Raw genomic sequence first — 13,227 nt, 5'->3', positions numbered from 1 at the left:
CAGTACTCTGTGACTGATATTTTCTCCTCTACGTGGTAGGTTTGCGCGAGCGCATGATACAATAGGGATATCCTGAACTAGCACCAACAGATAGCGCACGTGTACTTTGAGGGATGCGCTTTGCTTGTGCATTTGTTTTTCGGTATATAAACATTGAGGATATACGTTGTGTATTAGTAAATTGAATACTCTTAAAAACAACTAAAAATGGCAAATTTTTGTTATGTTCCTATAAGTAAAAACCACGGAAAGCTTTTTGTCTTCAATCAGGTCCCGAAATATTCTGAATATATGCTTTAAACTTTAAAAAATATAAGTAATTAAATTGCGCCTCGAAAGTGTTAAATAAAAGTAACTACCGGTACTTCAAGTAAGGAATTGTTGACTACAGTTTCATTTTGGAAGAAGAAAAAAAAGAAAAATTAATAAAAACATATTCAACCTCGACAGCGAGCTATGTTAGCTTACATTATATGCAGTAGTTGTAGGAGTCTCCGAAGTTTACGCCTGCAGTAAACTCGATAAACTAGGATGTTTATTATCCAGGACGATACGTAGTGAAATCCATTTCGTGAATAATGTGTTTAATGTACTGTACCCTAATTATTAAAACCATGTTTTAAGTTCAAATTTTCAAAATCATCCCACATAGTATTCAAAACTGCATGTCCTTAACCTACAAATCGCACGACTAATCGTGATACTACTGCGATCATATTATATCATCCTATTAAAAATTGCATTTGATCTTTCTGAAACTACAGAAAAAAAAATACAAGGAATTAAATCTCGATAGTCCCTTCCCTATAAAAAGAAAACCACATTGGTGGCTGCGTATCCTGTTTTTAGCATACGGTTCTTAAATATTAATGATTAAAAGAGGGCAATATTCACCTTCGACATAGTTCCTATTTTTTTATTCATGCACCTCGTTCTCAAAGTTCTCGTTTAGGTTCATGAACATTCAATTTACTTGTATCTATATTCTGCATACTGCAGATTTCCCCACCCATATCGGGGAATCGCTCAATATTATACAGGTTTACGTCATTATTTATTGTAAATTAAATTAAATTATGAGGTAAGAAAATATTGTATGACTTGAGGCTTTCCCGGCGTTTGATGTAGAATAACTCTTCTCGGGTTCTCAGCCAGGTGAGTTGGAGATTAGCTTCCAAGCTTTCGACGGCTAGCTCTGCCATCTTCTTCGTTCCTGAAGAAGATGGCAGAGCTAGCCGTCGAAAGCTTGGAAGCTAATCTCCAACTCACCTGGCTGAGAACCCGAGAAGAGTTATTCTAAGAAAATATTGAATTATATTAAATTATACTAGGTTATACAAAATAAATGTAAATATAATTTTGACATGCACAGAAAACCAATAAGCGGGAAAACGTAATTATAACATAACATAGCACCACAGTCTATTATATACAGTCACGAAGCTTAATAATTACTAAATATGCAAACATAAACAGTTGAAATATGCATCCATAGATAGTTGCAGTCCACACCTGTGGAGTAACGGTCAGCGCGTCTGGCTGCGAAACCAGGTGGCCCGGGTTCGAATCCCGGTCGGGGCAAGTTACCTGGTTGAGGTTTTTTCCGGGGTTTTCCCTCAACCCAATACGAGCAAATGCTGGGTAACTTTCGGTGCTGGCCCCGGACTCATTTCACCGGCATTATCACCTTCATATCATTCAGACGCTAAATAACCTAGATGTTGATACAGCGTCGTAAAATAACCCAATAAAAAAAATAAAAATAGATAGTTGCTCACCACTAGGATCGCTACTATCGCCTCATCACAGACTCTTTCCCTAGTAGACCATAAAATGTATTGTACTTTCGATATCGTGTTCTTTTGAAAAAATTAACACCTTCCTTCCACTATTGAAATATGAAATACATAAGGTTTATATATTATTTTCATAAAATATATTTTATATTCTATAAACTCACCTTCCTGGCTCTTTCGGAAGAAGGATAACTCTAACCTATTTTTCTTACAATTTATAGTACTACAGACGTCTCCTTGTCCCATATCATTATTCAAATTATTGTATTTTAGCCATTTACATTTATTACAACGATAACGAACATTTCATAGTTTACATAGCTTTTCACAAAAACGCGAAAAACGGCACAGTCAATGCTTTCTCGATCTAGACCAGGCCGTAATGTTTGTTCGGGCTTTCTATTTCAGTATATGGAGCTCAGTGAAATATTATAACTGTATTGCTTATCATTGCTAAGCTTTATGTAGTGTAATGTGTCCATAAGTTCCGTTTACTTCTTATTGTATAATATGTTGCAGAAATAATTACAAAACTGTGTTATTTTAATGTGAAGAGAATTTTGCATGTTAACATAATCTGTTCGCGTCAACATTTCAAGTTTAGAATGGAAGCTATTTTGAGGTTTAATAAAAAAAATATATTGTGATTTCAGTTTAGCACATCTACCTTCATTAATTTTAGACAAAACATTTACCATACCACTCCTATGAAATTAGTGTACGTACAATTGTGTTACTTCATCTCTTAAGTAGTAGATAAATACAATAATTCAGTACCCAATTTTAGTATTAAAATACAGACAAATTGAATGTCCGGGGTATCATACATGACATGATGCTTAATTATAATGTATGATTGCGAATTTAGGAATATAAGTTAAATATAGTAAACATAACTGTATAATTTTCATATGAATGGCAAGGCATTGGAGATCACTAAATTTAGACAGAAAGTTGCAACTGGTACAGTAAACATAACCTATAATTTCAACATATCTAAATATCCGTGCGGTGCAATTGAAAATTATTGAAACGTACATAAATGAATGTACAAGAATTTCGCAATATTTAATCGAAATAAAGGCAGGTATTACACATACGAACAACGTAATTTTCACACCATAAATAATATTACATCTCAACTCGCAAGTGAATTATGTCTGAAGTGTCTCATAATCATTGTTTTAAATTTTATTAATGGAATTACACTACATTTTAGAGAAACATATGTTACTGTTTATGTATTCCAACTAATTTATATGGTTGAAACGCCGCCCTTCGTGATTGGGTTAGGCGAGTTACATGGTCTGCCTCATAGACAAATAACAGGTCTGCCTTATGGCTGTGGCACAGTCTATTGTTCCTAGTACTCACAGCGCTCCAAGCGGCTAGCAACTATCGCGAGATTTGCAAAAAATCACCCCAAGCTTCGTGACTGTATATAGTAGACTGTGATAGTACTATACATGTTGCGCCGCATGTAACGCACCTGCCATCTAGCGGTAAAACTTCGCATAAGATATCCCTATAACAGCAATCGGGCAATGTAGATTTACTGGCATGTAAAAGAACTCCTGCGGGACAAAATTCCGGCACATCCGGCGACGCTGATATAACCTCTGCAGTTGCGAGCGTCGTTAAATAAAACATAACATCTCTCTATCTTGAAGTAATAGCCTTACAGCCTGAGTCGATTTCGTATGCACGTAAATACATAAACAGTCTTTGTGGAATAGAATATCTGAACTGAGTCATATTAACTTAATTAAACCACGTACTGAATAACGCCTACCAAAGAACACGTGCGAAATAAATATTGACGTAACGTGACCTTCACAATCAGCCGTATGGTGGCGCCATCGACTTGATTTGTCGCGGACGGATGGGCCGAGCGCGCGAATCCAATGCTTATTGTTCACCCAGTATTATAATTATTAGAAATGTCGCCTGCTAAAGATCTAACAGCGGAGAGTGGCAAAGAATGTGCATATACTGCTGGAGTGGCAAAGAATGTGCATTTACTGCTGGATTTCTAGTTTTGTAGGTTAGGTTAGTTCACGGTGGCTACGGGCGGGTTAGGACGACCCTTTGCACGTCGGCCATACTGAGGCCTATTGTGCACCTCGAAATATATGGGATGAATGAGGATGAGGGTGTACCAGCCCACCGGCCGCATGTGACCCCTCATCCGCTCACCCAAAGGGGGCCTCCTACCCTCCCCCGCCCTAAATTCACACCGCCAAGGTGACCAAGCAGCACAAGATCCATTCCAACGCCCCTTCCAAGGTGTCGAAACGCCCTTGGGTCATTCCATGCAAAAAAAAGTATGTTTTTGAACCATGATGTCTCAAAAGTTAAAAATATTGTAGTAGGTTATTTTATATGTTCTAAATATGAATTTCATGCAATATTATATTTATATCCTTCATAGTTTGGCAGCAATCAGCATTTAAAATATTGGTTTAACAAAGAACACGGTTTCATTCATTGAAGTTTTCTTACTGTGTACAGGAAGATGGAAAAATCATTTCAATGCAATTCCAAAAAGGAGAGCCTTGTTTATAGATGCCCTTAAAATGAAAAAATACATAATTTTTATTAATAGTACCCACCGTAAAATAATTAAAAATATATATAGAACACAAAATGCACCTCATTTTTACAGACGAAAAAATATATGTTTAATTCTTTAGGGTATATTGATCCCACTGTGAAAATTTCAGACTGTAGACTTAAATATCATGTCAGTTTTTAATAAAAAATAACTCACCGGAATAAAGGAGCTCAGCAGATAGACTCTCCCGTCGTACAGAATGTTGCGCGATCAAGGTCAGGGAGACGGTCGTTTGAGATTACTCATCGTTACGAAGTCTCGCGAACGCTGCGACCGCCAGACACAGCAAGCGATTTTCGATCGTCTGAACAAAGATTAATAATTTTATTAATTTAATTATTCATAGTTTTTTTTGATAATGTCATAAAACTTGGGATATGGATTAGAAATAAGATTTTCTTTAATTCGAATGAAATTCGCATGAATTTAAATTGGTGCATTCGAATATAAAACTATTTCTTTTTTTCAATGAGGCGTTTTTATGAGCATGCCTTAATATTATTCAGATTAGTCTTTATGGGCCGTATTCATAGACATTTTTAGCGCGGGATTTCGGTGGATTATCAGCGTTTTTCGTATTCATAAACAAGTGTTAGCGATAGGATATGATTTGAATTCTGTACTAGTAACCAGTGGATAGCCGGGGCTAGCTTAGTACGCTCGTAGCGCGTGCTGCGAAATGTCTATGAATAGCACCCTAAGCTATTAAAATATGGTTATTCTGGTTTACAATGGCGTCTGTTTAGTTTCGATGACACTTCATATAGGGTATCTAGCATATTTTAAATCAATTATCGCTGAAATGTGCAATGGGTACGCGGTGCATAGATAGAGAGCATCCCCGCTAGCAGCTACAAGAGCACTATAGTGCACTGCGTTTTCCGCGGGTAAGAGAGGCTAGCCCCAGCGTGCTCTGTGCTGACGACCCCTGTTTTAAATGATGGATAATGTCTAACTGCCACCCATTTTTCAGTCATCCGTATGACTAAAATATTAATGATATGGCGGTCATAGTTGACAGTGTAATTTATTTTCATAATAACATTATTATATTAAAAGCGCAAAAAAATTCATGACATCACTGACATAATTCTTAAAATTTTGTATGAAATGACCCCCTTGCAAGTGCTATTAAAGAATGAATCCTGTCAGAGATATTGCGGAAGGCTGGAAACTCAGGAACGGTTGTAGAGAGGACGCCTCCTCCCGTAAGCGGATGAAGACATGCGTCTTGACCTGAGTATGGCTATTTAATAAGATGAGAAAGATGAATGATATGATATGAAAATCTAAATTCTTTTTCTACACGGGAGGGGAAGGGAAAATGGACCGTGGCAATGAAAATTCCAACCCGGCATTTGCCTAAGTAATCACAGAAAATTCAGTCAGGTTGGTCGGTCCGAGAATCGAACCACGGACCTCCCGAATGCGATACGCATGAGCCAACTCGCTCGGTCTAGTTTTGTAAGGTCATGTAATCAACAATTTGAAAAGAAATAAATTCTAAAACGTTCTGTGGGATCAGATCTGAATTGTTTGTTTTTGTCTTTTTTAGGAGAACAATCATTATGGCTTCAAGTCTTGCATCAGCTGTTCTGAGACGCCATACCCCTCCAACGTGGAGCTACATGTCACCTGGTCAAGAAGTGGCGTTTGTTGATGTTGAGGAATACACTGACGAATACGAGGTAGTCGTTGATAAAATTCATCGGACACTTCCGAAAACAATAGATTCTGTGATCAGAATACAGAATCCGTATTTGTGGGGCTGCTATGTGTTGAAGAGAGAAGAATATCAGGTTGGGTGTTTCCCTGAAGTGGAAGAGCGAGAGCTGTTTCATGCAACGGCCGAAGATAAAATTGTATCCATCGCTAAGAATAACTTGAACTGGAGGCTGACTAAACGAACGCGGTATGGGCATGGGGTTAGTTTTTCGCCTAGAGCAGATTACTGCAACCAATACTGCAACCAGAAAGTAGGGCATAGACGTGCAATTATTCTTGCAAAGGTTTTAGTAAGTTTGGAAACCCGTGGACAATATGGTACCAAGATTCCACCATATCCTTTTGATACTACAACTGGAAAATCTGGGAAAGTTGTTGTAAAATACTATGACAATGATTTTTACCCCGAATATGTGGCATACTACACCGACTGAGCGATCATAATATTTCATTTTCATCACAGTTTGTTAATTGTAATGAATTAAGGTGCAGTTAAATTTCATTGGACTAACATTTTTGAGGTTATGGATATATGTATTTTCTGTACTTTTTAAGAGCAGTAAAGTTAATACAAATTACGAAGACGTATTTTTCTCACACCAGTCACACCACATCCTATGGCGGCGCCAGCAATGGGCAGCCAAAGTTTACCCATGCCAACCCTTTCTCCACATAAATATGAAAGCTCAGTTAAACTGTGTTTGAGAACACTTGCAATGATTTTTTTTATTATAGGCCTAATTTGACTCGCAATTTTTTCTTAGCGACTGTTCTCATCCCAGACAATATTCTCTTTGCACTTGAAGGTTCCAGGGAAAGAACATGCTAAGCATGTCCTTTTTTTACCGTAGACACAAGAGATGTCCGAGATTGCCTTACGTCACAGAGAAAGGGGGCAAAATAAGGAGGAACAAACAAATGAAACTGTAGCACTGATTGTTTTGTGTATATATTAAAACTGAAAACATCGACTATTCACCGCTCTCTCTATTACAGTGAAGTAAATGAGTCTGACATTGAGAGTGAGGGGATGTTTTTAATTTCAGCATTGTGGAGGAATTGTTTTCATAATGATAATGTTGCTATACCTGTCCCTTTCTTCCACAAGTCCACTTTCAAGAATCGAAATCTTTATCGCAACAGTCGTCAGGCTCGGAGATATCGTGTGTCCACTTTTTGTTTTGTTTTTGGTGAAATCTGTTAAGGCATAAGGTGAATTATCTTTATAGTAAATCAGAATGGCAAAAGGTCTGCTTTGTAACATGAAATCTTAAACTAAATTATATAAAATTTAATAAAGTCTTGGCAGTGTTTCAGAGTTAAAAATGCTCGCCTGAAATATTTAAGAAAAGTGAATTGGTATATGTTCTTCCTGTGGGCTCTTCGATTGTTAAATATTACTTTTCTCTTTACGCGAAGTATAAAGGGAAAATATTGTCATCTTGCAAAAATGTATTTAGAGATATTCGCGGAAATATACGTTTCCAGTATCATTGATACCAAAAAAAAAAAAATAGTTGTAGTAATGGGCATGCTGTCTATCTGTGTACAGTTTTGGTTTAAATAACTGGACGAATTTGATTAATGTTCAGTACCCATGAGTCATTTCCGGGTGCATATGGATTAGCCTAATAGTTATTAGGGGGCTTAAATTGTAAGCCAATAAGTTCGTAATAACGATGTATCGTAACACTTGATTTCACTCCGATCCTTCCATATATTAAGTTCACTGTTGGCAGTTATTCCAGGATGGAGAGTTCAGTGCGAGAGGCTTGTGGCAACAACCTTTTTAAAGGCATGGCTAAGACCTTGACTCGCAAGCCTGAAGGGAGCACGGGAAGACAATATCAATTATTCACTACACGCTCAGTGCAAAATGTGGCTAGCCTCACCGTCACAATAATACGTCGCGCTATATTGGTGTTCTGTAAACGCGCTGCGTTGAGAGTTAGTTTAGTAAAAAGTGCATATATATATGTATGTATGTGTGTTACATATTAATTTTGTGTAAAATGGCTCATACTGAGAGTACATTGAGGTCATTATTTGTAGGATTAAAAGAGAAATCGTTTTCAAGTTGGACGTATGAAACAAAATATACTTACAAAGATGATCGACACCACATTTACATATTAAAATAGCGGATGGGGAAAAATAGAAATTTTCTATTTTTACGGTATAAGAAGTATTTTTGGATATCAGGGTGCTCAGAGACAAGTAAGTTATCATTGTTATACTGTATGCTGTTTGGGTGGGGGGGGGGGGCGTGAAAATGAATGATTTGTGGATTCTATGCCACAAAAAATTTATAGAAAAGCCGAGAAACATATGCTGTATAAAAAGATATACGTAAGGTAAACAGATTTTTTTAGCCTACCGAGCATTTACACCTTAGCTTCGTCACTTGTTGATTCAGAGGGTAGATAAGAAATTCCTTTAAAAGTGTTTAACGGTGTTACAAAACAGTTAATAGCAGACACTGATGTACCTGTGCTGTAGTTAAATTGTGACATTAATTTTCCTTGTGTAGTGTAAGACTTTAAGGTGTGACGCACAGGCTTGATTTCGTTAAGACGAAGTAGAAACTTTATTCATGTGTTAGTAGAAAAGGATGTTTTTAAACCACATTATTGTCTAAATTTGTGCTTCAGTATTTTTCTGTTTGGCATGTTGACAGTATTTTCCAGTGTAGATTACGCCCAAGGCTTCTAAACTAAACTTCTCATACTAGGTTGCATTATTATCGAGCTTGTTAGGCGAGGGATTGACGGGGAAAGAAGAGCGATTCTGACGTCACAAGATAGCTGAGCGCGCCAAAGCTCAAATGCTTCAAAGCAGTATCTCGTGTTTTTTCTTGTTTATGTTGTTTTGAAGCATTATGCCAGGTCAAAGATGTGCTATTGCGGTATGCAACAATTCTAACGATAAAAATAAAGAGTTGTCTTTCTTTACCAATCCTAAAGATTTAGGAATTAGAAAAAAATTTGTCATTGCGTGGAAAAGACAGGATAAATTCAATCTTGATACAAGCAGAGTATGCTCTGATCATTTTAAAGATGACTATTTTGTTCCTGATTTTCGAGCAACATGAATGAAAATTTAATAAAGCCGAAACGACCGAGAATGTTAAAGCCTACAGGTAAGTTTAAATAAATCACGTAGACCTATATAAGTAGCCTATGTTAATACCAGCTTTGTATAATTAGATTAGGTTCATCTATGCTAACTTACAAATTACAATTTCTTTCTTTTGTAATCATGCTACTTATACTAACAGTTTCATACCAAAGGGGTGGAGGGTTAATGACTGATACCAGTGATGTTTTTTTCACTATAATTCTCATTATATTGATTTTATATTAACGATTTATGACATTTTGTCTTATGGCATAATCAGTGGGTTAATCATAGTAGCCTCCAGTGACAATTCATTGTTGAGTTATAATGATTATTGTAAATGAACGTGTTGCTGACATTTCATTACCGGTACATGCCCCTTTTTCCAAACTTTAGAATGAGATATTAAAATCAATCAGTGTTCGATTTTTTATAAACATACATTTAAAACAAAAACACCTCCATCTTGGCCCTCTTTAAATTTTAGTAGCCTACATTATTCTTTCTTTTGAAGGTTTAATCATGCCATCACCAGCATGGCTAAGTAGTTTCAATAATACTGAAAAATTCTACAGTGAGTTTCATGGCAAGAACACGATTAAAGAGGGACGGGATATTATAAAAAGAACCAAAGAATATGTCGCAATGTTCGTACATAACGTTTCACGTGAAATTTTATTGTTGATTGTACAGTCAAAACTAGGTTCTTTATGCGACTCTAGTATATGAACACAAGACTGGAAACTAGCAGACGAAAACGGACGGCAGACACTTAGAGCAGATGAATTGTTAAGAAATACAGAAAAATAATGCAGTGACTAGTGTAAGTACAGCTTTTATATACACGGTATAAACATTTTCAACGTATTTATTTTATTCCATGATACGTACACACTTGGTTTATATTCCTTGTAATGTTTTTATTTGAGGCTTCCTCACGTCTTGGGTTTCTGCCATCATGGAGAATTGCTCGTTCTCTCATCGCAGCTTCAATCCGTCAGAATGCTTCCTATGAGGTTTATGAGGAGGTTGGTTGCGTCTCTTCTGATGGCTCTACTAGACGGGCTGATATCATCATAATTGATCGGCAGAAGGATAAGGGTGTCATTCTTGATCCCACAATCCGTTTTTAGATGCATGAGCAACAGCCACAAGAGGTGTGTCGTGAAAAACAAGTCATATATGAGCCTTGTTGTCAGTATCTTGGAGCACAATACCACATTACACATTGGACAGTTTTTGGGCTCATGTTCGGTGCCCGTGGCACGATCCCACGTGAAACTTTAAATCAACTTAAACAATACAAAATTTCTGATGCAATGATTGATGCCATAGGATCTCACGTGTTAAAATCATCCTTAGCTATAATTAGTAATCATTTGTACCCAACAAAATTTTTATTGTAAATGATTTCCTACGTTTTCTTATCTTAATGTGTTTTCTTTTTTCTTTCTAAGTGTCACAAAATTGTTTTGTTTACTTATTATACTTTATGAATTGATTAATAGGCCGATCTATCGAACCCTTATTTAGGGCGGCTTTTGTTTATACAAATTATCTATGCACGCTTATCAATTTGAAAATAAAGGACCAATCAGCATGGACTCTTCGCGCGTCATCAGCCAACTAGCTATTTGATTGGCTAATGAAAAACGAGATAACCTATTGAGAGTATACAAGTCTTGGATTACGCCTACAAACTTTCAACATGAGTTTCAACCTACGTGGAAGAATCCTTTGTACATTTTTAGTTGTAAGCGTATTTTTAACATTAGATTAAATGAATGCATGAACCACTGCCTACTGAGTGGCATTACAGCAGGCGACTTTATTATTATTATTATTATTATTATTATTATTATTATTATTATTATTATTATTATTATTATTATTATACACGAAATGAAATAAGACTATTGCCTTTGGTAACATTGCCTTTTTTCTCGTTATTCTATGACTTTCTAATGAAATACTTACAAATGGCTTTTAAGGAATCCAGAGGTTCATTGCTGTTCTCACATAAGCCCGCCATCCGTTCTTATCCTGAGCAAGATTAATCCATTCTCTCCCATCATATTCCACCTCCGTCAAATCCATTTTAATATTATCCTCCCATCTACTTCTCGTCATCCCCAAAGGTCTTTTTCCCTCCTGCCTCCCAACTAACAGTCTATATACATTTCTGGATTCGTCCATACGTGCTACATTTCCTGCCCATCTCAAATGTTTGGATTTAATATTCCTAATTATGTCAAGTGAAGAATACAATGCGTACAGTTCTGCGTTGTGTAACTTTCCATTCTTCTGTAACTTCATCCCTCTTAGCCCCAAATATTTTCTTAAGCAGCGTATTCTCGAATACCCGTAACCTCTGTGCCTCTCTCAAAGTGAGAGTCCAACCATACAGAAGAACCGGTAATATAACTGTTTTATAAATTTTAACGTTCAGGTTTTTTGAGAGCGGATTGGATGACAAAAGCTTCTCAATCGAATAATAACAGACATTTCTCATATTTATTCTGCATTTAATTTCCTCCCTAGTGTCATTTTGTTACTATTGCTCCAGTATCTCTATTAATTACTAGCCGTACCCGTGCGCTCCGCTGCACTGTTAGAAATAAATATAAAGTAATTACATAATTAAAATAGGACGTTTGATCCAGGGAACATTCGTGTTTGATAGAAGGATAAATCGTTTATTATGTTACTTAATTTAAATTGTATTTAAATAATTAAAATGCGGTCAGAGAGCAATCATTTGGTGCAATGACAATTCCTTTAACATGTTTCTTAATTGTTATTACATACAACCATAGTTTAATGAAGATTGACATATCATTTAGTTTTAATGTGTATACTTTATATTACTTGCTATATGTTTCAGAAGTTACTGTAATAACATTGTAGAATTATGTCCATCTAGAGAAACTACACTTTCCAATGGTGAAATAATAATTAAACAATTAATTAGCTTTCGATATTACTTCATACAAACACAGAAACATTCTCTTAGGCAATGTTTAATAGCTTTCGATTGTTGTTGTCCATGGCCCCTTATAGACGAAGTAATTTGTTTTTATTTCAGTACAGCGCCTTAGATGGCGTTGTTATTGTAATTTTAAAACTCATTTATCTCATTAAATATCAGTCCTATCAAAATTTTGGATGGAATAAAACTTATTGGAAATTAGTTTTAAAGAAACTTTTGTTATGTAATAGTTTTCATGAAAATCAATAATAAGAGAGATATTTCGATTTATTTAATTCAGGCCTCCTCATAACCCCCCTTTTAAGTAAAGTATTTTGAATGCCATATAGCCTAAAATCTAAGTTACAACGGACTTAATTTATATTCCAATTTTCATATAAATCGGTTCAGCCATTATTGCGTGAAAAGGTAACAAACATCCAGACAGACAGACAGACAGACAGACAGACAGACATAGAAACAAAAATTTCAAAAAAGCGATTTTCGGTTTTAGGATGGTTAATTATACATGTTAACACCAATTATTTTTGGAAAATAAAAAATTACCAGAAAAATGTTGGCTACAGATTTATTATTAGTATAGATAATTCCTTGAAAAATCAATTATTGCACTGCGGATATATTTTTCTCGTAACTTTTTCTGCAGTCTAGGGACTTCAACATTGTACAATATGCGACAGAAATGGGAGTGTTTTGTTGGCAGCTCGTGTTTGACTTCCATCACTCGTTCATCCTTCGTGATAGCTGATAGGTTATTACAGGTCATGGGTATTGAGGTTAGTAAACCTTGACCTTAACCCCAATTTAATGCAGCTACGGAATGAAACATGCTTTGTGTTAATTGTGTATTTTATCACATGTTCAAGAAAATTTGTGGAAGAGACACGTTTGCGTATGTGCGTGTGTGTGATTAGTTAGATGAGATGTGAAATTTATAGGTAGAGTTTACGAGACAAATGTGAGGTTAGTGTAATATTATTTGAAAA

The 13,227-nt window shown here is 35.9% G+C and overlaps 1 protein-coding gene across 3 annotated transcripts in view; it reads left to right on the top strand.

Annotated features, from left to right (window-relative positions):
- Adck1 (aarF domain containing kinase 1) overlaps window positions 1-13,227 on the top strand; it is a 78,998-nt gene that overhangs the window by 36,720 nt on the left and 29,051 nt on the right. The window contains exon 1 of one of the 3 annotated variants that reach the window (XM_069841734.1): window positions 12,933-13,017. The exons of 1 other annotated variant lie outside the window; for it this stretch is intronic. The gene's annotated coding sequence lies outside the window, so the exon portion shown is untranslated. Of the gene's footprint in view, window positions 1-12,932; window positions 13,205-13,227 lie in introns of those variants that run through there. One more of the 3 variants, XM_069841733.1, reaches the window with a different exon arrangement.

Source organism: Periplaneta americana, chromosome 12, assembly GCF_040183065.1.
Source record: "Periplaneta americana isolate PAMFEO1 chromosome 12, P.americana_PAMFEO1_priV1, whole genome shotgun sequence".
Classification (NCBI taxonomy): domain Eukaryota; kingdom Metazoa; phylum Arthropoda; class Insecta; order Blattodea; family Blattidae; genus Periplaneta; species Periplaneta americana.
The sequence above is the reverse complement of the archived record's forward strand: the minus strand, read 5'-3'. Positions and strand labels throughout refer to the sequence as shown.